Below are 25,538 nucleotides of genomic sequence, written 5' to 3'. Positions count from 1 at the left end.
ATCCTCCATTCAAGACACTGCCCATTCCGTTCAACTGCTCTTCCAAGTCCTTTGCTGTCTCTGACAGAATTACAATGTCATCGGCGAACCTTAAAGTTTTTATTTCTTCTCCATGGATTTTAATACCAACTCCAAATTTTTCTTCTGTTTCCTTTACTGCTTGCTCAATATACAGATTGAGTAACATCGGGGAAAGGCTACAACCCTGTCTCACTCCCTTCCCAACCACTGCATCCCTTTCATGTCCCTCTACTCTTATAACTGCCATCTGGTTTCTGTACAATTTGTAAATAGCCTTTCGCTCCCTGTATTTTACCCCTGCCACCTTCAGAATTTGAAAGAGGTTATTCCAGGCAACATTCTCAAGAGCTTTCTCGAAGTCTACAAATGCTAGAAACGTAGGTTTGCCTTTTCTTAATCTAGCTTCTGAGATAAGTCGTAGAGCCAGTATTGCCTCACGTGTTCCCATATTTCTACGGAATCCAACCTGATCTTCCCCGAGGTCGGCTTCTACCAGTTTTTCCATTCGTCTGTACAGAATTCGCGTTAGTATTTTGCAGCCTGACTTATTAAACTGACAGTTCCGTAATTTTCACATCTGTCAGCGCCTGCTTTCTTTGGGATTGGAATTATTATATTCTTTTCGAAATCTGAGGGTATTTGGCCTGTCTCATACATTTTGCTCACCAGATGGTAGAGTTTTGTCAGGACTGGCTCTCCCAAGGCTGTCAATAGTTATGATGGAATGATTTAACAGAGAATATTTTAGGCGACGATCACCAGATGCACCAGAGGGAAGTGCTGCGGCATGGCGACAGATGGGAGAGAAAAGCCAGGTGTGTGTGTGAGAAGGAAGCGACGTTGTCCTGTGTTTTACGCCAGGGGCGACCTGGCCGGCCTCTGGTTCGAGTCGGTCATCCTTTGGTCTGGGTTTAGTAGTGTGTGTGACTAGGAAGGTTACAGAGGTAAGCAATGGTGGAGGGGGAAGTCTTGCTCATCTAGCGAAATCTAGGGATATGCCGAAGTCAGCATACAAGTAATGAAGTATGTTCATCCTTAGGTAGTTTTTAATGGTGAGTATTGTAAATAATGAATACCTGTAGTACCGTAATTGTTCTAGTCGAGTTAAAACATTTCGTAATTAGATAAGGGAAGGTGGTCTTTGAGGTTAGGCCGTAGAACCCCGCCCACTTGACACGTAGCCGTCTGTATGGATACTTGGCTTCCTGCTAATTAGCCTGTTTCCTAGCTCAGGCATGGTTGGTGACTTTGCTGTACCATTTTGCAGAAAAGAGTAAACTCCTCTCAGGCGCTAGACGTATGGGGCCATTACATCCTGCGTGGCGTTGACAATGGACCTCCTGAAGCCATCGATTCCGTATTAGCATCCCTGTTGTTAAATCCCGAGCAGATTTACTGCTGAATCTACTGGAGTCAGTAAATAAGAGCATGATGAGGGAAGGAAATGTGTATGTCGGGCGTTAATGCAAACAGCAGACATGACGTCTTTGCAAAACTCATCGGTCATAATCATACAGAAATAAATAACATTTTTATGTCTTCACCATCCTCTATTATTTCTTATTCTGCTTACACGTTTTGGTTAAGTGCTACCATCGGAGCCGTCATGAGGTAACAAGTAAAAATATGGGATATAGACTTGTTCTCACATATTACTAAATATTTTTCTCAGCAGCAGAAAATATCGATAGAATGCACAGTATTTCATTAAATCACAAAATGAAAAGTGCTAACATTAAATATATTACAATTACAGTAATGTACGTGTGTAATACGTGCCAAATACTTTAGAACATCAATACAAGTGCAGCGTGCGTTGTCAAGCAGCACGTGTCTGTTCCAGGTGTGGGTGTGTACCAGCAGCGGCACGGTCAGTGGCCAGGGGCTTAACGACTCGACCGCCGTCAGGTGGCGCTCCAGACACAGCAGTGGCACGCTCTCTTCGTGAGTGACTACTGGTGAGTGGAAACTTTCCATTTTTTTATTATATTAAACAATCGTTAAAATAACAAATCCATCGGGATTGATACAAGTGCAATGTATATGGCTCTCAAGAGATTTTAACAAAATTTACCTAAGACAGTATTTGTACTGCATATGACAGCTTATAGTAAAATATTGCAGCCCCAAATGCAACGCTGCAGACCAAATCGAAAGAAATTGTGAATAATAGGACAAGGGGCGAGTCGCCAGAAAGTAGGTCACCCCAAGGGCCGCCATCACCGTTATTCAAGATGGCGGCCGTGAAGCAAGTTCCTGACATCACGTGACGTCAGCTGATGACGCGACTGACGTCATTCAAGATGGCGGGAAGACAGTGCAGTTGGACTACCTCTACCAACCTAAGTCACATCGTCCTAGGAACTGGCCGGGAGTTAGAATTTCCGTGGGGGGATAGGTCAATTGGGCTACCTCTGCCAACGCAAGAAAACGCTGCCGAAGAAACGGCACTCGGGCTACCTACGCTAACCTAAGCCACCTCTTCCTAGCAACTGGACATAAGTCTTTATTTAAATAAATACAAGCAGTACCACCATCAACTGTGTTGACCATCCTCTTGGAAAATTTTGCTGAGCGGAGTTGGTACGGTGTCGCCCCTACTAGAGGCTCTTCATTTAATTCGAATATAAGTTCTGTAAATTAGTTTAAATTTGTAAAAATTTCTTTAAATTTATGTAAATTTGTTTAAATTTATTTAAATTTGTTTAAATTAGATATCAGTTTCTCAGTCCTTTAATATCTTTATTACATGCACTCATTCAGCTCTCGACATTAGTCTTTATTTAAACAACTGCAAACAGCCGGCAGCAGGGAAGCGTGGCCAGGAGGCAGCACAGCAGGGAGCGACTGTGGGGAGTCCTGCAGGGGAGGCCGACACTCGGACAACGGCCCGGCGGTCCTACAGGCTGGGCTGCAAACTGCCGGCGGCTCGATAAAGAAGCGTTCTGTCAACAGATACCTGACGCCGATGTACTGTCGCTATCTGGAGCCTCCAGCGATAAGATTACCTGCTGTCTGGAGAGTCCTTGAAAAGCGACGAGATAGTTAGGATTCCACACCGCTGTACGTCTTGCCTGAACGGTTACAGGTGAGAAGACTTAACTGGAAAACAATACACTATTAAATAATTTAATGCGTCTTCAAATACTTTCGTTCGTGTGTTCTGCTATATGTGAAAAATGTGCTTTACAGAAGTCTTTTTAACTTTTCACAATGGTTAGCACACTGGACTCACATTTTGGAGGATGACAGTTCGAACCTGTGGCTGGCCATACTAATTTAGCATTCCCCTGATTTCCCTATTGACAAACGCCGGGATGTTTCCTTTGAAAGGATATGGCTGATTTTCTTCGCCGTCTTTCCCTATTCCACACGTGTGCCCCGTCTCTAGTGACCTAGCTATCTACGGGTCGATAAACACTGATGTCCCCCTCCTGTGTGGGGGAGTAGCCCCTGCCACAGACGGCGGTCCCAGCAACGACCCGCCGCTCACTGCCCTGGGTCAGCTGAAAGCACGAACTGTGGAAATTAAAACGGCTGCGAGAATACAGTGCACCGTGTTGCCATTGCTAGCTTGTTTCTCAGCCTCTGTCAGTGACAGATGCACGAAACTTACGTGCAATGCGTACTGGATGTTCAGTGGGGATAGTAAGTGTTTTAGTAGGTGTTACTAGCGACTGTTGCGAATAAAACATTCCATCTAACGCGTCTGCAAGTCTTACTGTTTCAGAGCCACAGCTATTGGAATGAAAGCCAACCCAATACTCACTGAAGGTCTTAAGCAAAGCCAACTGTTTAAGCTCAATGTTGCCATTCGCAAATTCCACCTCTGACTTCAAAGCAATTTAGAATTCTCCCAGCACAGCGTGTGCATAGCTGTTTTGAGACCCTGGTAGGGTTCTTTGCTAGCGCTTCTGATAAAGCAAACGATCAGCTCGTGTTATGTCTTCATTCTAAATCTCTAGACTCCGCCTTTCAACACCCCCTATTGGCAATAAACATAAAGGGATGCGCTCTCCGAACCTTGGTGACTGAGGAAAGTGAAAATTTGTACCAATCCATTGTTCAGGAAATGCCAGGTTTAGCTGATGTCTCAGCAGACAGGGGTGCCGACATGCTGGCACAACACACCCGTCCTGACAGGCGGAGCAACCTCTCAGAACGCTCCTGCAAGCCGATTTTCCTTTAAGACGGTGTGGCAACACGACAGGGCCAGTCAGCTGGTTGTCTACCACAGCACACCACACTTTTGCAGACAACCGTACTAGAAAATATTTCTCCACAAAGGCGTTATGGTTTTCGTCTCACCACCGATGTGAGACATTCAAACTGTTGAGAGTCAAGGTGGCTTCACCAGAAGACAAAGTTAATGCGATTGCTCGGTGATTTGCAATTAGCCAGCGACAAAAGTCCAATCCTTCACCATCAGTGAAAGTGTTGAATCCGCTCTAAATGGTACGGATACAGTCTTGATTTTACACAGAGTACACGAAGGAACTTACCCCCTTCTTGCAACGGTGTACCGTAGGTCTCTAGAATAGCGTAGTGTTCCAAAAGATTGGAAAAGGGCACAGGTCATTCCCGTTTTCAAGAAGGGACGTCGAACAGATGTGCAGAACTATAGACCTATATCTCTAACGTCGATCAGTTGTAAAATTTTGGAACACATTGTAAGACGTCGTGGTCTCCTGAGCTTCATTGCTTACATATTCTGCTCTCACAATCATATTCCGCACATCAAGACGCTTCATTCGGACCCAAACTGGATAAGATAAAGTCAGTGTTGTATGAATTCATGTAAACGATACGCAGTTAACAAGTAAGCGCACCGTGGTTCAAATACTCGAGGCTGGCGTGCACACATGCATTCCAGACACAACGGTCACAGAAGCTTTTAGTTCGGGAGAGAAACCGCACAACTGGATGCCAATCCCTTCAGAGAACAACCCAGCCTATGTCGGACAGTGACCGCCCATGTAGCGGACAGCGTGGGCCAGAGTGAAAGGGGGGAACGATTCTGTGTTTGGCTTAAAAGCAAATTCCGCTACATTATGTGGGAGCGGCCAGCCTACGTATTCTTTACACATAGCACGCAGTTTCAGAGATTTTCACAGGGAGACAGCAAACGCTAAACGCCGATACTACAGATTTCCAGATTGGTCGCCTTAAACGAAACGTCATTCTCCCGTTTTAGAAGAGCAGTGCTGATTGGCAGACGATATTTCTGATGCCTTGAGCTGCAGGAGCAATGGAAGAGACCGAAAGATATACCCCCTTCACATCTGGCATGGAGAGGCGCCGTTCCATTGTCGCTCTTGGAGAAACAAGTCTCTCCTCAGTACTTCACTGGGAGAGCACCTCTGTCGAGAACGAATTGAAGTGCGACTCTATATTGAGTCCTTGCAATCAAGCGTTGTTCACTGTGTTGGCCGATACACTTATTGTGCAGTGTGAACGGACAGAGTTATAGTTAAATGCCTGCGAGCGAATTTTGAATGGCATCACGGTGGACTGGTTATCTGACCGGTGTACCACGCCAATAGTTAGACTAGGGACGAATAGGAATCCTAGCCTTCATCAAGGCATAGGGAGAGTTTGATTGGCGAAGGTCAATCCAGATAGAACGAGAGTTATCTTATTTGTCAGCAGCGAGCGGCGCAGACAGCAGTCATCGCAGCTTACAGTATTGAGCGCTACAGCTATTGCGAGCCCCATATTTCCTCCACAACAGTACACTTCACTGCATTTCACACGCGACAGCCGAGACCGTACCTAGCAACATTCTAAAGGATAATTATTCAAGTTGAGTAGGCGCGCCTCTCAGCCATTCTGCCAAGTCAACAACCATATTAAACTCTGTATAGAAATTTCATTAGCGAATCCTATCCTTGAGAGGTAACTTCACATTCCGAAAAGAACCAGGATGTTCAAGTCATAACTAAAAGTGCCATTGTGATTTCTCAGAATTTTTGCAAAATAAATAATAACTTTCGTTAGTTTCATGTTTTTTTACACTAACTAGCACTACTCCAGTGCCCAAGAATCCCACTAGTTATGTAAGAAATGTTGTGAATTTTTGTGTCATTTCCTTACAGCAGACGACTCCAGAAGATATTTATTGCTGAAAGTTTTTCAGGCATTTCTCTTTAGAACGTTAGGAGCGTCTGTCTGACTTCTGTAGTGGTGTTGGGATGGAAATTGCATCTTGCAGGAGCCACAGGGTAAAGGGTGCATCTCAGATTAATCCGTTGTGCAGAATAACAGACCAACCCCACACCTCAGAACGTATTATGTTCGAGTACAATGACTTTCTTGGAGACTAGACATCTACTCTTTAGGAATCAGCATGGGTTTCGAAAAAGACGATCGTGTGAAACCCAGCTCGCGCTATTCGTCCACGGGACTCAGAGAGCTGTAGACACGGGTTCCCAGGTAGATGCCGTGTTTCTTAACTTCTGCAAGGCGTTTGATACAGTTCCAAACAGTTGTTTAATGAATAAAGTAAGAGCATATGGACTATCAGACAGATTGTGTGATTGGGTTGAAGAGTTACTAGATAACAGAACGCAGCATGTCATTGTCAATGGAGAGAAGTCTTCTGAAGTAAGAGTGATTTCAGGTGTGCCGCAGGGGAGTGTCGTAGGACCGTTGCTATTCGCAATATACAGGGTGGTCCATTGATCGTGACTGGGGCACATACCTCACGAAATAAGCATCAAACGAAAAAACTACAAAGAGCGAAACTCGCCTAGTTTGGAAATGGAAGCCAGATGGCGCTATGGTTGGCCCGCTACATGGCGGTGCCATAGGTCAAACGGATATCAACTGCGTTTTTCTAAATAGGAACACCCATTTTTTTTTCATATTCGTGTAGTACGTAAAGAAATATGAATGTTTTAGTTGGACCACTTTTTTCGCTTTGTGATAGATGGCGCTGTAATAGTCACAAACGTGTGGCTCACAATTTTAGACGAACAGTTGGTAACAGGTAAGTTTTTTAAATTAAAATACAGAACGTAGGTACATTTGAACATTTTATTTCGGTTGTTACAATGTGATACATGTACCTTTGTAAACTTATCATTTCTGAGAACGCATGCTGCTACAGCGTGATTATCTGTAAATACCACATTAATGCAATAAATGCTCAAAATGATGTCCGTCAACCTCAATGCATTTGGCAATACGTGTAACGACATTCCTCTCAACAGCGAGTAGTTCGCCTTCCGTAATGTTCGCACATGCATTGGCAATGCGCTGACTGATATTGTAAGGCGTTGTCGGTGGATCATGATAGCAAATATCCTTCAACTTTCCCCACAGAAAGAAATCCGGGGACGTCAGATCCGGTGAACGTACGGGCCACGGTATGGTGTTTCGACGACCAACCCACCTGTCATGAAATATCCTATTCAATACCGCTTCAACCGCACGCGAGCTATGTCCTGGACATCCATCATGTTAGAAGTACATCGCCATTCTGTCATCGAGTGAAACATCTTGTAGCAACATCGGTAGAACATTATGTAGGAAATCAGCATACATTGCACCATTTTGATTCCTATCGATAAAATGGGGGCCAATTATCCTTCCTCCCATATTGTCGCACCATACATTAACCCGCCAAGGTCGCTGATGTTCCACTTGTCGCAGCCATCGTGAATTTTCCGTTGCCCTATAGTGCATATTATGCCGGTTTCCGTTACCGCTGTTGGTGAATGACACTTTGTCGGTAAATAGAACGCGTGCAAAAAATCTGTCATCGTCCCGTAATTTCTCTTGTGCCCAGTGGTAGAACTGTACACGACGTTCAAAGTCGTCGCCATGCAATTCGTCATGCTTAGAAATATGGTACGGGTGCAATAGATGTTGATGCAGCATTCTCAACACCGACGTTATTGAGATTCCCGATTCTCGCGCAATTTGTCAGCTACTGACGTGCGGATTAGCCGCGACAGCAGCTAAAACACCTACTTGGGCATCATGATTTGTTGCAGGTCGTGGTTGACGTTTCACATGTGGCTGAACGCTTCCTGTTTCCTTAAATACCGTAACTATCCCACGAACGGTCCGGACACTTGGATTTCGTCCAGGATACCGAGCAGCATACATAGCACACGCCGGTTGGGCATTTTGATCATAATAGCCATACATCAACACGATATCGCCTTTTCCACAGTTGGTAAACGGTCCATTGTAACACGGGTAATGTATCACGAAGCAAATACCGTCCGCACTGGCAGAATGTTACGCGATACCACGTACGTATACATTTGTGACTATTACAGCGCCATCTATGTCAAAGCGAAAAAAGTGGTCCAACTAAAACATTCATTTTTCTGTACGTACTACACGAATATGTAATAAAAATGGGGGTTCCTATTTAAAAAAAACGCAATTGATATCCGTTTGACCTATGGCAGCGCCATCTAGCGGGCCAACCATAGCGCCATCTGGTTTTCTCCTTAAAGCTACACGAGTTTCGTTCTTTGTAGTTCTTTCGTTTGATGCTTATTTCGTGAGATATTTGGCGCGGTCACTCTCAATGGACCACCCTGAATATAAATAACCTTGTGGATAACACCGGAAGTTCACTGACGCTTTTTGCAGATGCTGCTGTAGTATGTCGAGAGGTTGTAATAATGGAAAATTGTACTGAAATGCAGAAGGATTTGCAACGAATTGACGCATGGTGCAGGGAATGGCAATTGAATCTCGATGTAGACAAGTGTAATGTGCTGCGAATACATAGAAAGAAAGATCCTTTATCATTTAGCTACAATATAGCTGGTCAGCGACTGGAAGTAGTTAACTTCATAAATTATCTGGGAGTACGCATTAGGAGTGATTTAAAATGGAATGATCATATAAAGTTGATCGTCGTTAAAGCAGATGCCAGAGTGAGATTCATTGGAAGAATCCTAAGGAAATGCAGTCCGAAAACAAGGGAAGTAGGTTACAGTACGCTTGTTCACCCACTGCTCGAATACTGCTCAAATACTGCTCACCGGTGTGGGATCCGTACCAGATAGGGTTGATAGAAGAGATAAAGAAGATCCAACGAAGAGCAAAATGGTTCAAATGGCTCTGAGTACTATGGGACTTAACATATTAGGTCATCAGTCCCCTAGGACTTAGAACTACTTAAACCTAACTAACCAAAGAACATCACAGCATCCATGACTGAAGCAGGATTCGAACCTGCGACCGTAGCAGTCCCGCGGTTCCGGACTGCAGCGCCTAGAACCGCTCGGCCACCACGGCCGGCCTACGAAGAGCAGCGGGCTTCGTTACAGGATCATTTAGTAATCGCGAAAGCATTATGGGGATGATAGATAAACTCCAGTGGAAGACTCTGCAAGAGAGACGCTCAGTAGCTCGGTACGGACTTTTGTTGAAGTTTCGAGAACTAACCTTTATCTACATCTACATCTACATTTATACTCCGCAAGCCACCCAACGGTGTGTGGCGGAGGGCACTTTACGTGCCACTGTCATTACCTCCCTTTCCTGTTCCAGTCGCGTATGGTTCGCGGGAAGAACGGCTGTCTGAAAGCTTCCGTGCGCGCTCGAATCTCTCTAATTTTACATTCGTGATCTCCTCGGTAGGTATAAGTAGGGGGAAGCAATATATTCGATACCTCATCCAGAAACGCACCCATTCGAAACCTGGACAGCAAGTTACACCGCGATGTAGAGCGCCTCTCTTGCAGAATCCGCCACTGGAGTTTGCTAAACGCTATCACGCTTACCAAATAACCCTGTGACGAAATGCGCCGCTCTTCTTTGGATCTTCTCTATCTCCTCCTTCAACACGATCTGGCACGGATCCCACACTGGTGAGCAATACTCAAGTACAGGTCGAACGAGTGTTTTGTAAGCCACCTCCTTTGCTGATGGACTACATTTTCCAAGGACTCTCCCAATGAATCTCAATCTGGTACCCGCCTTACCAACAATTAATCTTATATGATCATTCCACTCCAAATCGTTCCGCACGCATACTCCCAGATATTTTACAGAAGTAACTGCTACCAGTGTTCATTCCGCTATCATACACTCATACAATAAAAGATCCTGCTTTCTATGTATTTGCAATGCATTACATTGGTCTATGTTACGGGTGCCTATCCGCTGCAGATCTTCCTGCATTTCGCTACAATTTTCTAATGCTGCAGCTTCTCTGTATACTACAGCTTCATCCGCGAAAGCCACATGGAACTTCCGACACTGTATACTAGGTTGTTTATATATATTGTGAAAAGCAATGGTCCCATAACACTCCCCTGTGGCACGTCAGAGGTTACTTTAACGTCTGTAGACGTCTCTCCATTGAGAACAACATGCTGCGTTCTGTTTGCTAAAAACTCTTCAATCCAGCCACACAGCTGGTCTGATATTCCGTAGGCTCTTACTTTGTTTATCAGGCGACAGTGCGGAACTGTATCGAACGCCTTCCAGAAGTCAAGGAAAATAGCATCTACCTGGGAGCCTGTGTCTAATATTTTCTGGGTCTCATGAACAAATAAAGCGAGTTGGGTCTCACACGATCGCTGTTTCCGGAATCCATTTTGATTCCTACATAGTAGATTCTGGGTTTCCAGAAATAACATGATTCTCGAGCAAAAAACATGTTCTAAAATTCTACAACAGATCGACGTCAGAGATATAGGTCTATAGTTTTGCGCATCTGCTCGACGACCCTTCTTGAAGACTGGGACTACCTGTACTCTTTTCCAATCATTTGGAACCTTCCGTTCCTCTAGAGACTTGCGGTAGGCGGCTGTTAGAAGGGGGGCAAGTTCTTTTCCGTACTCTGTGTAGAATCGAATTGGTATCCCGTCAGGTCCAGTGGACTTTCCTCTGTTGAGTGATTCCAGTTGCTTTTCTATTCCTGGGACACTTATTTCTATGTCAGCCATTTTTTCGTTTGTGCGAGGATTTAAAAAAGGAACTGCAGTGCGGTCTTCCTCTGTGAAACAGCTTTGGAAAAAGGTGTTTAGTACTTCAGCTTTACGCGTGTCATCCTCTGTTTCAATGCCATCGTCAACCCGGAGTGTCTGGATATGCTGTTTCGAGCCACTTACTGATTTAACGTAAGACCAGAACTTCCTAGGGTTTTCTGTCAAGTCGGTACATAGAACTTTACTTTCTAATTCACTGAACGCTTCACACATAGCCCTTCTTACGCTAACTTTGACATCGCTTAGCTTCTGTTTGTCTGAGAGGTTCTGGCTGCGTTTAAACTAGCAGTGAAGCTCTCTTTGCTTGCGCAGTAGTTTCCTAACTTTGTTGTTGTACCACGGTGGGTTTTTCCCGTCCCTCACAGTTTTACTCGGCACGTACCTGTCTAAAACACATTTTACGATTGCCTTGAACTTTTTCCATAAGCCGGCCAGACTGGCCGTGCGGTTCTAGTCGCTACAGTCTGGAGCCGAACGATCGCTACGGTCGCAGGTTTGAATCCTGCCTCGGGCATGGATGTGTGTGATGTCCTTAGGTTAGTTAGCTTTAATTAGTTCTAAGTTCTAGGCGACTGATGACCTCAGAAGTTAAGTCGCATAGTGCTCAGAGCCATTTGAACAATTTTTTTCCATAAACACTCAACATTGTCAGTGTCGGAACAGAAATTTTCGTTTTGATCTGTTAGGTAGTCTGAAATCTGCCTTCTATTACTCTTGCTAAACAGATAAACCTTCCTCCCTTTTATTTATATTCCTATTAACTTCCATATTCAGGGATGCTGCAACGGCCTTATGATCACTGATTCCCTGTTCTGCACATACAGAGTCGAAAAGTTCGGGTCTGTTTGTTATCAGTAGGTCCCAGATGTTATCTCCACGAGTCGGTTCTCTGTTTAATTGATCGAGGTAATTTTCGGATAGTGCACTGAGTATAATGTCACTCGATTCTCTGTCCCTACCACCCGTCCTAAACATCTGAGTGCCCCAGTCTATGTCTGGTAAATTGAAATCTCCACCTAAGACTATAACAATCTGAGAAAATGTATGTGAAATGTATTCCAGATTTTCTCTCAGTTGTTCTGCAACTAATGCTGCTGAGTCGGGAGGTCGGTAAAAGTAGCCAATTATTAACCTAGCTCAGTTGTTGAGTGTAACCTCCACCCATAGTAATTCACAGGAACTATCCAGTTCTACTTCACTACAGGATAAACTACCACTAACAGCGACGAACACTCCACGACCGGTTGCATGCAATCTATCCTTTCTAAACACCGTCTGTGCCTTTGTAAAAATTTCGGCAGAATTTATCTCTGGCTTCAGCCAGCTTTCCGTACCTATAACGATATCAACTTCGGTGCTTTCTATCAGCGCTTGAAGTTCTGGTACTTTACGAATGCAGCTTCGACAGTTTACAATTACAATACCGATTGCTGCTTGGTCCCCGCATGTCCTGACTTTGCCCTGCACCCGTTGAGGCTGTTGCCCTTTCTGTACTAACCTAAAAAACCGCCCAGTTCGCGCCACACAACCCCTGCTACCCGTGTAGCCGCCTGCTGCGTGTAGTGGACTCCTGACCTATCCAGCGGAAACCGAAACCCCACCACCCTATGGCGCAAGTCGAGGAGTCATGCAGTATATTGCTCCCTCCTACGGATATCTCGTGAAGAGACCATGAGGATAAAATCAGAGAGATCAGAACCCACACAGAGGCATACCGACAATCTTTCTTTCCACGAGACTGGAATAGAGGGGAGAATCGATAGAGGTACTCAAGGTACCCTCCGCCACACACCGTCAGGTGGCTTACGGAGTATGGATGTAGATGTAGATGAGCATAGGTAACATCCGCTATGCTCTTGTATGTTGAACACAAATACATGTAAAATTTTCGTGTGTGCCAATTCGAGGATCAACTACATAATGCCTCCCCCTTCATACACACTCTGTTCAGGTGAGGTGTTACTGCCGGGTACTCCGCCAGTCTCACACAATTCAGAGAAAACTGGATTGAACCACCTTGAATCTGGCAGTCTAGGGTTAGGAAATCCTCTAGCATGTTACCTACAAGCAGCGTTTGCATTACAAGACCCATACACAAACACCATATCGGCTTACTCAGCATTTGTGAATATGGGGTGCACGTTAAAACAATATTGGTCAACAAGTCAGAAGCGCAGTCGAAAAGTTCATTTATGCAAAACCAAGCGAAACTTCACAAACTGGCCCCCAAAACAAACCCACAGCAAATTCAATATGAGCACTTGAAATGAAATCTTATCTCAATAACCATCTATCTTTCTGTAGCCAATACAAACTGGACACGTATTATATGAAATGTTTTATTCACATTAGTTTATACTACCACCACTTAAACTATCTACTATTCCTCTTGAGATGCCCTGCCACAGCTGTACGCTGGAAGACAATAAGTCATGTTGCGCTGAGTGTACTCAAAAGTGTTGCAAGCTTTCAAAAGACGCTGACTGTCAGTAGCTGTAGCTGAGTGGTCAGCTCGACAGAATCTCAATCCTAAGGGACGGAGTTCGATTGCCGGCTGGGTCGGCCTGGGTGTTGTGTGGTCCCAATCATCAACGTTTCATCCCCATCGACGCGCAAGTCACCGAAGTGGCGTCAGATCGAAAGACTTGCACCCGGCGAACGGTCTACCCGACAGGAGGCCCTCGTCACACGCCATTCTTCATTGATCTATTAAGAGTAGAGGAGTTACGACACATACCTAAAGCAACATTTAACCAAGTTTTGCGGTGAATGACAATTTAGTAAGCATATATATATATATATATATTAAAGGCCATCCTGTTCATTCCACCAACGATGTAACATGCCTTCAACGTAATGTGCGACATACCGTGCCTTTATTGTATCATACTAAGGAACCTGTAGTGGCCTACATTCTGAAGGAAGTTATTGTTCCCAGCGCGAGAAAAGTCATATCCAGGGAGCTCCAGACGCAGTGTTACACCCTCTGGCTGCCCCACGGCTTGCTGGAAGTCGACTGGATTCCAGCTGTGGCGTCGCGTGTCCACAGTGGACACCGCCTTGTCATCATCTCCTGCAGGACTTGATGCAGCCGTGGTCTGCACTTCTGGATGCACTGTACGTACAGCGCATACTGCACGTTTCTCCAAATGTACTGAAACAGTGAAATGCATTTGATTCCGAAAGATAACAAAAAAGCAATGGCTTATATCAGTCTGCTTCTAATCACTGTACATATTCTTGGTTTAAAATTGTAGAAATAAAATTAATAGTGGGTTCAAAGGTTGTTTTCGCCGTGTTTTCTGTTTATTTTGGTGGAATATCCCCGTAAATCTTTAGACATGTAGGAGAGTTGTACGTCACGGCCTTCTTTAATGAACACCTAGTGTCCGTTGATAGTATGTCCTCCATTACAACTTTGTTACACAAACACGAAACAGGAATACTTGTAGTGCATTATTAACTGAGAGGAAAGTTATTATGTCACTGTTAACATAATATTAAACAGATAATAGAATTCCATGTTCGATGCGGCAAACCGATATGGAATAAAATGTACGCTATTCTTTAGGTTTGATTTTGTTTGATACCATGGAAGTTCACACGATGTACTTTTGAGCAATTGTCAACCATAAGACATTAGCTTCATTGTCACAAATTTCATTACTGTAATGTATCAGGGCTACGGTGGAGTTAGGGGCCTACATGTTGCTTGGGGGCTTAATTAAATAAAATGCAAATATTTTTAGTTTTTAGTAGCTGTATGTCCGATTACACTGTGTCTCGTAATCGGTTGGCCCTGACTAGTTTTTGTACGCAATCTGACTGCATAGAATAACAGCAAACAATGAAAGAAAATTTTCGTTAACACAATTAATTAATTAAGTCCCCAGCAACTATAAAACCTACTAAACCAAAGCACAAGTGTAATTGTTCTGTGTGTGGCAGTGTGACTCAACGTACACATCTGGCGCGGTTCTTCTCCAACAAGACAAGAATTTTTAAATACCAATTCTACTGACGTGATAAAAGAAAATTAGAAATACTATAATTGCGCAAGAAAACCAGAATTACACTCTAATACAAGAACACACGCCAGATGCTTTGTTGACTGAACCTGTAATGACGCATTATTTAGGACACTGAAATAATGAGAAAAAAAGAAACAGAGTTTGTTACCTCATTTATATTCATGAAAATCACTCTAATCCTTACAATATATCTCCACACCGACTCTCTACTACCACATCTCAACAAGACTCTTCAGTATCACATCTCAGCAAGCACTGCCTACTAGCACATCTCAACAAACACTCTCTGCTACGAGTTCTTAACAAGTACTGACTGCTACGAGTTCTTAACAGGCACTGACTACTACGAGCTCTCCCCAAGCACTGTGGAGGCGGCAGAATAATACTCTTTGGCGCAATCTCTGGCACAGTGGCTCAGTGTAGCCAACTTTCATATGCCCCTCCTCCACAAGCCAGAATTTGATGGTATTTTTGCCAGCATTGGTGGTGAAAATACCACCAAATTCGTTCACCAAAAATACAGACAAAAATAAAAGATAATATTAATACCTAAATATCACATAATTAGTTAAAATTTTGGCTTTGCACTGACCTTTCAATAACCTAATATGTGAAATACAGTAAGCAATACAACTTCTTTTCATGCATGTGACTTTACATAAGAGTTCACACAATACACAAAAAATCAGTTTATACAAATGTTTGCATAAAATGCTTTCAATGTTTAGTTTATACAAAAAAAGACACCAACAGGTGACATCTTTTCAGTAGAAGCAGTTTCATCTGTGGCACCCAGCAATGTTGAAGAGATACACACAGCAACAAGTCACATTAGTTCAGTAGAAGCAATCCCTCAGTGGCACCCAGCAATGTTGAGCAGGTGCAGACACCGGCAAGTGACATCATTTCCATAGAAGTAGCTTCATCTGTGCACCCAGTAATGTTGAGCAGGTGCAGACACCAACAAGTGACTTCATTTCAGTAGAAGAAGTTCCATTAGTGGCATCCAGCAATGTTGAGTAGGTGCAGACAGCAACAAGTGACATTATTTCAGTAGAAGCAGTTCCATCTGTGGCACCCAGCAATGTTGAAGAGGTACACACAGCAACAAGTCACATTAGTTCAGTAGAAGCAATCCATCAGTGGCACCCAGCAATGTTGAGTAGGTGCAGACAGCAAGAAGTAACATCATTTCAGTAGAAACAGTTCTAACAGTGGCACCCAGCAATGTTGAGTAGGTGTAGACACCGACAAGTGACATCATTTCCATAGAAGTAGCTCCATCTGTGCACCCAGTAACGTTGAGCAGGTGCAGACACCAACAAGTGACATCATTTCAGCAGAAGCAGTCCATCAGTTGCACCTAGCAATGATGAGCAGGTCCAGAGAGCAGTCCATAACATTCACTATCACTGATCACACTGTTTATCAGAGTTTATTAGCAGAAATTAAACATGTCCTAGTGGCACCAATCATGTAGAAAAAGTACAAGTAACAGTCCATATTATTCACTATCCTAATCACACAGTTCATCAGCAGAAATTAAACGTTTCTAAATGGCACCCATTATGTTGAAGAGGTGCAGGTAACAGTTCATAATATTCACCATCACTAATGAGACAGTTCAGGCATGAACAATAGTTTGAATACACATACAAATGCTTTTACACACTAGACATATAAATTCTAATAAACACACAAATGATATCAGATAATTGTCATATTAACTATTACAAATACTCAAATATCAGTAAACCTATAATATTTATGGGTGTCAGTGCAAGCCACAACAAACAATAAAATAATATTTAGGAGATAGGTGGGTAGGATTAGGAAAGGAAAACACACAAAACACACTCACTCATCTTTCATCCACATTAAGTACTACTGTGTAATTGAATAGTGTTAACTGTGTAAATGCAATTCTGTCAAAATTGATGTTCATCTTGTGTATCAAGTAGTAGTGGCAGCAATGTATAACAGTCAATAATAGTTAAGTCAACGTCATAGTCATCATGTCAAGACCAGTGTTTGCCAAGCCAGATCAAATGTACTGTTGTTGAACAACTGTCAGTGAGCCAAGATATGCAAATACTTCCTCTCTCAAAAAAAAGTATATACTGCTTAGTGATTTAACAAAGTGTGTGTATAGACTATCTTCCTTCTACTTTAGTGTTCTAGTCTGCTATCTTCATCCTCCTTGTTCCATAAGACCAACAACAAAAAATATGCACCGACCAACAACAAAAAATATGCACCTCACTTACTTTACCTCTTATACACCAAAACTCCAATAATCATCAGCATCACATAATCTCAATACTTCAATAATACCTCTTACGTTGATACATATAAATCTTATCATCAATAGCATTTACCTTACCTCTTGTCCACAAAAACTCCAATAATCATCAACTTCACATAATCTCAATAATGCCTCAATAATACCTCTTCAATACATCGATACATGTAAACCTTATTACCAATATCATTTCACTTCCATAACAACTCTTTCCTCTAGTCAGTCTCCTCGAACAAGTACAGATAAAATCCTAATGCAAATCTCATCATCCCATACAATCCGAAGACACATTGTCAACACACAACCTCTGTGTAATCCGTCTGACCCAAATCTTCTACTCATTATGAATTATAAACAACAGAAATGCATACACGACCTCTAACAGACTTAGTTCGAATAACTCTCAGTAATTAAGTACGATTACGGAGTGTGAATGATCATAATATTTCACAGTGTGTACACCACTTCAAGAATTATGGCAAACAGAAGCAAACATGTGGAGTATTTTTGTGTCAAGTGTCATTTGCTATTTCAATTGCTCGCGAAAAATGCAGTGTAATAATTGTTAATGGTCTAAACCTAGTAATGGTATGTCATGTCGTTAGCTTCCTTCCTATTAGCATAAAGTTATACAGCTTCCATAAAACCTCCAGCTCATGTGACTTCAACGAAGTTCTTTGTACCAATGTCGTTCGTCGAATTATAGCAGTTCATTTTCTTATCTTAAAAATATAAGGCACTGAGCGTAAGCAAAACAAGCACTAGCGAGTAAATATACCAGTAGAGAACAGAATGTCAACAAGTGGATGCAGCACAATCCTTACAACGAGGCTCTGCCAAGCGAACAATCTATAATTAACACCATACTGTGGCCTAAACTCCATGTTCGCACACCTTACATCAGCATTTCTATATACCAAATTAAAGAGTAGTTATGACAACAAAACAGAAATGTGTAAATATGCAATCCATACGCATAGCAGCAAACAGGTCATTAGCATCATATCAGCATAAGCAAATAAGTGTTCATATGTAATCTTAATAAGTAAACATGAAGGCGCAAGCAGATAAATCACAATGTATAACTTACATACCTAACCACATCAGCACAATTAATCAGGTGACAATTATAATTTGAATAAAGAAGCACAGCAGGCACATCATTAATAAATATGACATCAGTGAAAAAGCAGTGCAGCCAAGCGATGCATAATATACACAAGTTACAACCCAGTTCATTAATAATCATTGTCAAAATCAGTTAACGTACGCAAGCACGTCGCTTCACAAGTAATTTCATAGAACATAAAATTTAGCACAAAGTATGAATCACGTGATTGCGAGCAGCACATTACGTCTAAAGTACGTACCGAAGTGGAAATATGTTACCTGAAAAATAAACTCAAATTTTAGTTTATTAGTTTCTTCTTCGAAATTACATTCTTCCTGAAAATTTCTCAATAGCAAGTCGTCTTAACGTCGGACACGCACAGAATTTACCTGAAGTTCTTAAATATTTTATAGAACCGTATCCTGAAAAATACTGAATGTTAATAACATAATTCATCAACTCACTATAGCTTTATACTGAATTTAATCGGAGAAATTAAACTGTGTATTTGTTTACGGCTGTCAGTGCATTCGCACTGAGCGCTCGGTCAGCTGTAGGCGTGTGACGTAGGAAGCAATTGTTCGCGGTCAACGACTGCCTTGTGCGGCGCGCAGACTTGACTGTTGCTTTGAGTATGTGCCGCCGCCAAAACACAGCGCGGTATCCTTGTACTCTCCGCATGTTTACATGTAGCTGTGAGTTTCTCTAAAGTATGTCATTCCACAAAATTTTTTACGTTAGATATATGATGTATTCCTTTAGAGCGTCGAGATTTAAGAGTTTCTACTTCGACAGTGTAACATGAATAATTTTACGAATTCTATATGGACCGTTATAAACCAGAAAAAATTTGCGACACAAGCCTTTTCCTTTGTGAGACAAACGATGAGACTTAATTAACACTTTTTGACCAACTGACAAGATTTTTAAACGACCAGGACGTTTAGCTGATCTCTCTCTTCTAGCAGCCGCAGATGCAATATTTCGTAGAGCCAGGTTGACAACTTCAGAATGCCGCAGTTTCCGTGAAGGCGGAAAAGGAACTATTTCAGAAATGCGATTTGTCGGTGCTTTATTTTTTAATATCAGTATTGGCGGTAAAGAAGTTGAGTCATTAGGAAGTTCATTCAGAATGTTTTGAAAAATATGAAGATACTGATCCCACGTTCTGTGATTCTAATGACAATAAAGACGACACAATTTATTGATTTCCTTCATCCACCTCTCTGAAGCGTTAGATTGAGGGTGAAAAAGTGAAATGAAGATTAGTTTAATTTTACGACGCTGTAGAGTACGAATCCAAATTTTAGAACGAAACTGTGATCCATTATCTGATATAACCTTATTAACATGACCAACTTCTTTAAGAAAATGTTTGATGAAAGCGTTAGATACTGAACGAGCTGTTGCTTTGCGTAAAGGTGTAAAACACACATATTTTGACGTCAACTCCACTGCTACGAAAATGTACGCAAAACCATTAGTAGATCGAACCACTGGACCGAACAAATCGACTGCAGCCATCTCCTTTAATTTCGCTGGAATGATAGGAAACAACGGTGCTCTGTGAGAAATTGTTGGCGGCTTAGGTTTTTGACATAATTTGCATTTGGCAAGAACAGATCGAATACGTTTTTCCATATTACTGAAGTAGCAATTTTCTCGTAATTTGTGAAAGCATTTTCTGGGACCAAAGTGTGCATAACTGAATTGCGTATACCAAATCAGCTTATTAACCCACTCATCAGGAATACAAACTAACCAAACAGAGTTGTCGACCGATTTTCGTTTAAAAAGAATGTCATTGCGGTCTAAATAATGCTGTCTAATCGCTACGCTTTCCTTTTTCCTCCACTTCTCCTTAATGTCCTTTCAGATTGGATCCTTATTTTGCACCTTAGCGATGTCCTGGAGCGAAGACGAATTAAAGTTCTCAAACGCAACACCTTGAATATACATCAAACAATAATTGTTTTCTTTGCAGTCCTCTTCAGCACTTTGTTTCAAACCCATAGGAGCACGTGATAAAGCATCAGCAACAATATTTGAAGAACCCTGTATGTAAACAATACTAAAATCAAATTCCTGTAGGTACAACGCCCATCGTGACAATCTGCCATGAGTTAATTTTGTCGACATAAGAAATTCCAGAGCTCGATGATCGGTGTAAACCTTAGAATGTCTGCCAAACAAAAATGTGCGAAATTTTGTGAAAGCCCAAACAACCGCCAAAGCTTCAAGTTCCGTTATCGAATAATTCTTTTCTGATTTAGAGAGAACACGACTTCCAAATGCAATAGTTTTTTGTACTACAACGCCGTCTTCTTCTTTCTCTTGAAATAAATGTGCACCTAGGCCTTTGTTTGATGAGTCCGTCGCCAAACAAAAATCTTTAGATAAATCTGGGTGTGAAAGAAGTGGAGCAGCAACTAAAGCATCACGAAGTTGTTCAAATTCTGATTGAGCTTCCTCATCCCAACATCAATTAGATTTCTTTCCAGATAGTTCACATAAACGAGGTGTGGCCAAATCGTCCAATTTAACAAAGCGTCTAAGAAAATTACAGACACCAAGAAAACTACGAACATCACGTTTTGTGGTAGGAACAGCATAATTACGAATAGCGTCAAGTTTTTCTGGATCAGGAAGAATACCTTCTGTAGAAATAACCGAGAAATTTCACCTGTGAACGACCAAATTCAGATTTTTCCAAGTTCACTGTAATGCCAACTCTTGCAAAAATACTTAATAATGAATCCAAAATTTTGTTATGCTCACTCCAAGAATGTTTAGCAATAAGAATATCATCAACATATGAAGTAATATTGTCACGAAGATAAACAGGTAAAATTTCATTTAAACTACGAATGAATGCTGCTGAAGATACAGTAAGTCCAAACGGTAATTTCCGAAACTGGTAACAGTTACCAAAGGCTAAAAAGGCAGTATATTTTCTACAATCAGGGTGGAGTTCTATTTGCCAAAAACATGCGCGCATATCAATCGTGGATAAAACTTTAATTCCATGGAAATGTTGAAGAAGTTCATCTAAATTTTGTGGACGGTCAGTTTCAGGAATGATGATATTATTTATCTGTCTGGAATCCAGAACCAAACGAATTGACCCATCCTTTTTAAGAACAACGTGTAATGGGCTAGTATAAGGACTGACTGCAGGCTCAATAATGCCTTGATCTAACATGTACTGAAGTTCATTCTTAACCTTGTCTCTGTAAGCCAAAGGAATAGCGTACGTTTTCCCGCGAAATGGTGTGTGTTCTTTTACTTTAAATAAATATTGTAAGCCTTGTATAGTTCCTGTGTGATGACTAAACACTGTAGCATGTGAAGTCAAAATTTGGTGCAGCTCTTCTCTTGCAACGTCATCTGGTACTTCAGCTTTCTTAACCTTTTCATTAATTAATTCTTCGCTATTAATTATATCATCCATCATGTCTCTGTATCTATTGTCATTGTCATGAATGAACACATTGTCGTCATAATGCTCAACGAAAACATCAGAAGTAAGAAACCTTAAACATTTTGTATCTGACTCAGATCTTGTTAAACACTCGAAAAATTTCAAACATTTCGGCATTCCGACAACAGTCAAATTTACACTTCCTTCTTTAAAGTTCAAAATTGCCTTATGTGCGTTAAGAAACTCCATACCTAATATAATATGTGTACTGAGTAATGGAACAATAATAAAATTAGCAGAAAATTCGTATCCTTGACAAATGAAATTTAAGTTGGTCTGTTGTTTAACTTCCACACTTTTTCCAGAAATAGCGCCTCGAATTGTAGTTTTAGGAACAGGTAACACAGGACAAGCAATAGTTCTTACACATACACGAAAAACTGATTCACTAATGACGTTCAATGGGCTCCCAGAATCTAAAACTGCAGTGAACTTATTCTTACCCACACATACTTCAACAACAGGATGTAAAAACGCGTCTACATTATTTTCCTTTTCGTCTAACAAAATGTCTCTCATGTCTTCCAGGCGTACGTAGTGTAAAGTCGTAGTGTCATTACTTTCTGAACCGTCTATATTGCTACCAGAAGCCGAAGCTGCAAGTCATTGTCGATTGTTTGCGTCACGTCTTTGATTATTCCCGTCATTTCGCGGATAAATTTCTACTATTTGCACTTGTCTCTCTGAAATTCTGTCACGTGGAGGATGCCAATTAGGTCCTTCCTGTCTGTTGGATGCAAATTCTTGGTTGTGTCTGTTATTAAAATTTCTGTTTTCCTGTCTGTCTGCATGACCACTCCTTGTATAATTTCTACTGTCATTTCTGAAATTATTGTTGTATCTACTACCCTGGATATTTCTGTAGTAAGAATTTCTATTACTGTATGAATAATTTCTGTCCTGATGATACCGATTACTGTTTCCGTATGATTGATCATTCCGGTACGAATTACCGCTATTATAATTGTCTGTGTAATTTCTGCTAGAACGTCTGTTATTGTCATAGGGCTGGTATCTATTGTCCTGTCTGTTACGTCTGTCATTCTCAAAATTACTCATATAACGCCCGTTCCGATCACTATCTCTTTTCTCTGAAAATCTATTGTAATTACTGTTACTGAAAAAGTTACAAGAAGTCCCGTCGTCGTTGTCATACTCAAGTTCTCGCAACAAAGTCTTAAAAGTCTCGATGTCGTCTTTACATCTTCCAGGTAAAGCAATTTGTCTTATGGATTGTGGCAGCTTAGTTAAACAAATGCGAATTAATTCAGTCGGGCTATAAGGGTTGGAAAGGAACTGATCCTTTCGAATCATGTCTTCAAAATATTCCGCTGGCGTGCGGAACTCAGACTGTTTGAAATTACGCTGCATAATAAAACTGTGTTTGACTCTGTCTTGCGTGTTTTCGGACCAATATGCCGATAGAAATGCATGATAAAAATCATTTAGATTATTACAATCTCTAATGAGTGCGCGCATCCGCGTCGCCGGTTCGTTTTCTAAATATCCACACATAAATTCCAGTTTGTGACTTAGTGGCCAATTTGGTGGAAGTGCGTACATAAATTGATCTAACCATGAACATGGATGTATGTCATTCTTAGAATTGCGGAAGATCTTAAATTTCCGAACAGTCAAAAAGTGTTTATAGTCAAAGTTCTCGCCTCGTGGCGACAAAGACCTACCCCGTCTGTCCCAGACCGAATGTCGATTATTGTCAAGTTCACGCGCCTGGCGCTCTCTTGTTGCTTCTCGTAAATGAAATAAATTATTTTCTTCAAAGCCCTCTGCTATCCGTGATTCTAAATTTCTTCTGCTGTCTTTTCCTACGATTTCGCCTTCAATTTGTTTGACTTGCTTTCGTAATGCCTCAACTTCCCTTTTAACGCTTTCATTAAATTTTCCCTGATTTTCAACATGTTTATTTATGTTCTGATACTCTTCGGTTTCTGCAAATGACAATGGCGCTGTATCATCCGAATCTCTGTCCCCATGTAAACTAAGATTTGTCAGTTTATCTGAAATTTCCTCAACTCTTTCCGATATGTCACCTAATTGTTCTTTCTGTTTTTTTACGTCTTCCGTAAGTGTCGCGACTCTGGTTTCAGTATTGACACATTTGGTAGTTAACTGTTCATACTGTTGTGTTAGGTTATTTAATCTGTCATTTGGTACGGATTCCTCGATTCTCTCAAGTATTTCTTCCTTATCTTTTGCACGTTGTTAATTTAACTCTGAAAATTTTTGTACTATCACGCGATCTTTTTCTTCCTGTTCTCTATCCTGTTCCCTTTGTCTAATCTCTACTGCAACTAATCTATTATTATGAGAATTCAAAATCGGTTGTACTTCTTCTCTGATTTCTTTCTTTAACTCATCTTTCATATTTTTGAAACATGTCCCTATTCGTGAGTCTAACCGTGTTTCCATTGTTTCCATCTCTGTTTCTAAACGTGTTGCCACTGTTTTTAATTCAGATCCTAACCGTGTTTCCATTGTTCCCATATCAGTTTTTAATTCAGATCGTAAAGTTGCCATCTCAGTTTTAATTGTTCCTATTTGTGATCCCTGTGAGTCTAACCGTGTTTCCATACGTGCTCCCAAATTTAATATAGCACTCATCAACTGCTCCATATTAAATGGTTTAGAATTCTTTTCGCCGCTAACATTTCCCGCAAAACTAACTTCCTTCTGCATAGCCATAAGGCTATCTGTGTTCGATACTATTCCAGAATCTTCTGTCGTTAATCTCGGATTCTGTGAATTTTCTGATTGAGAAAAATTTTGAAATGGTTCCGGACTATTTTCCCGACTTATTACATTGTTTTCCACTTCATTATCCATCATACTGTTTTCCTCTGTTGGCGAGTTCGCCATGTTAACAATTTCGTCATTCTCACTATCCATCATTTTTGCCTTTTTCATCGATCGCGTAATCATTTACAAAATATACAAAACTCGTCACTGTACGAAAATTATACACAATGACTCTTTATCTCCAACAATACCATTCACACGAGATGTTTCCCTCAAACACGATTAACGAACAATTGAAATAATTGCACTAAATTGTCAAACGCGTAGACAAGACAACAAATTTAAATTTTGAAAAATACCATTAGGAGAATGCCAATTACCAAATCTACACATGCAATATAGACTACAATCACTAAACTACAAATTACTACAATACCACTGTCCACTATTTTTACGATCAGAAGAATTCCAAGGGACGATCCGAAGCAGCGGTCGCCACGTCCATGGGGGCTTAATTAAATAAAATGCAAATATTTTTAGTTTTTAGTAGCTGTATGTCCGATTACACTGTGTCTCGTAATCGGTTGGCCCTGACTAGTTTTTGTACGCAATCTGACTGCATAGAATAACAACAAACAATGAAAGAAAATTTTCGTTAACACAATTAATTAATTAAGTCCCCAGCAACTATAAAACCTACTAAACCAAAGCACAAGTGTAATTGTTCTGTGTGTGGCAGTGTGACTCAACGTACACATCTGGCGCGGTTCTTCTCCAACAAGACAAGAATTTTTAAATACCAATTCTACTGACGTGATAAAAGAAAATTAGAAATACTATAATTGCGCAAGAAAACCAGAATTACACTCTA

The 25,538-nt window shown here is 41.3% G+C and overlaps 1 long non-coding RNA gene across 1 annotated transcript; it reads left to right on the top strand.

The window, feature by feature from the left end:
* The first annotated feature begins 1,874 nt into the window (after window positions 1–1,874).
* Window positions 1,875–14,227, top strand: LOC124553670. Its single transcript, XR_006968104.1, has 3 exons — window positions 1,875–1,979; window positions 2,823–3,109; window positions 13,924–14,227. It is a non-coding gene; the product is annotated as an uncharacterized LOC124553670 (long non-coding RNA).
* The last annotated feature ends 11,311 nt before the right edge of the window (window positions 14,228–25,538 follow it).

Source organism: Schistocerca americana, chromosome 11, assembly GCF_021461395.2.
Source record: "Schistocerca americana isolate TAMUIC-IGC-003095 chromosome 11, iqSchAmer2.1, whole genome shotgun sequence".
Taxonomy (NCBI): Eukaryota; Metazoa; Arthropoda; class Insecta; order Orthoptera; family Acrididae; genus Schistocerca; species Schistocerca americana.
The sequence above is the reverse complement of the archived record's forward strand: the minus strand, read 5'-3'. Positions and strand labels throughout refer to the sequence as shown.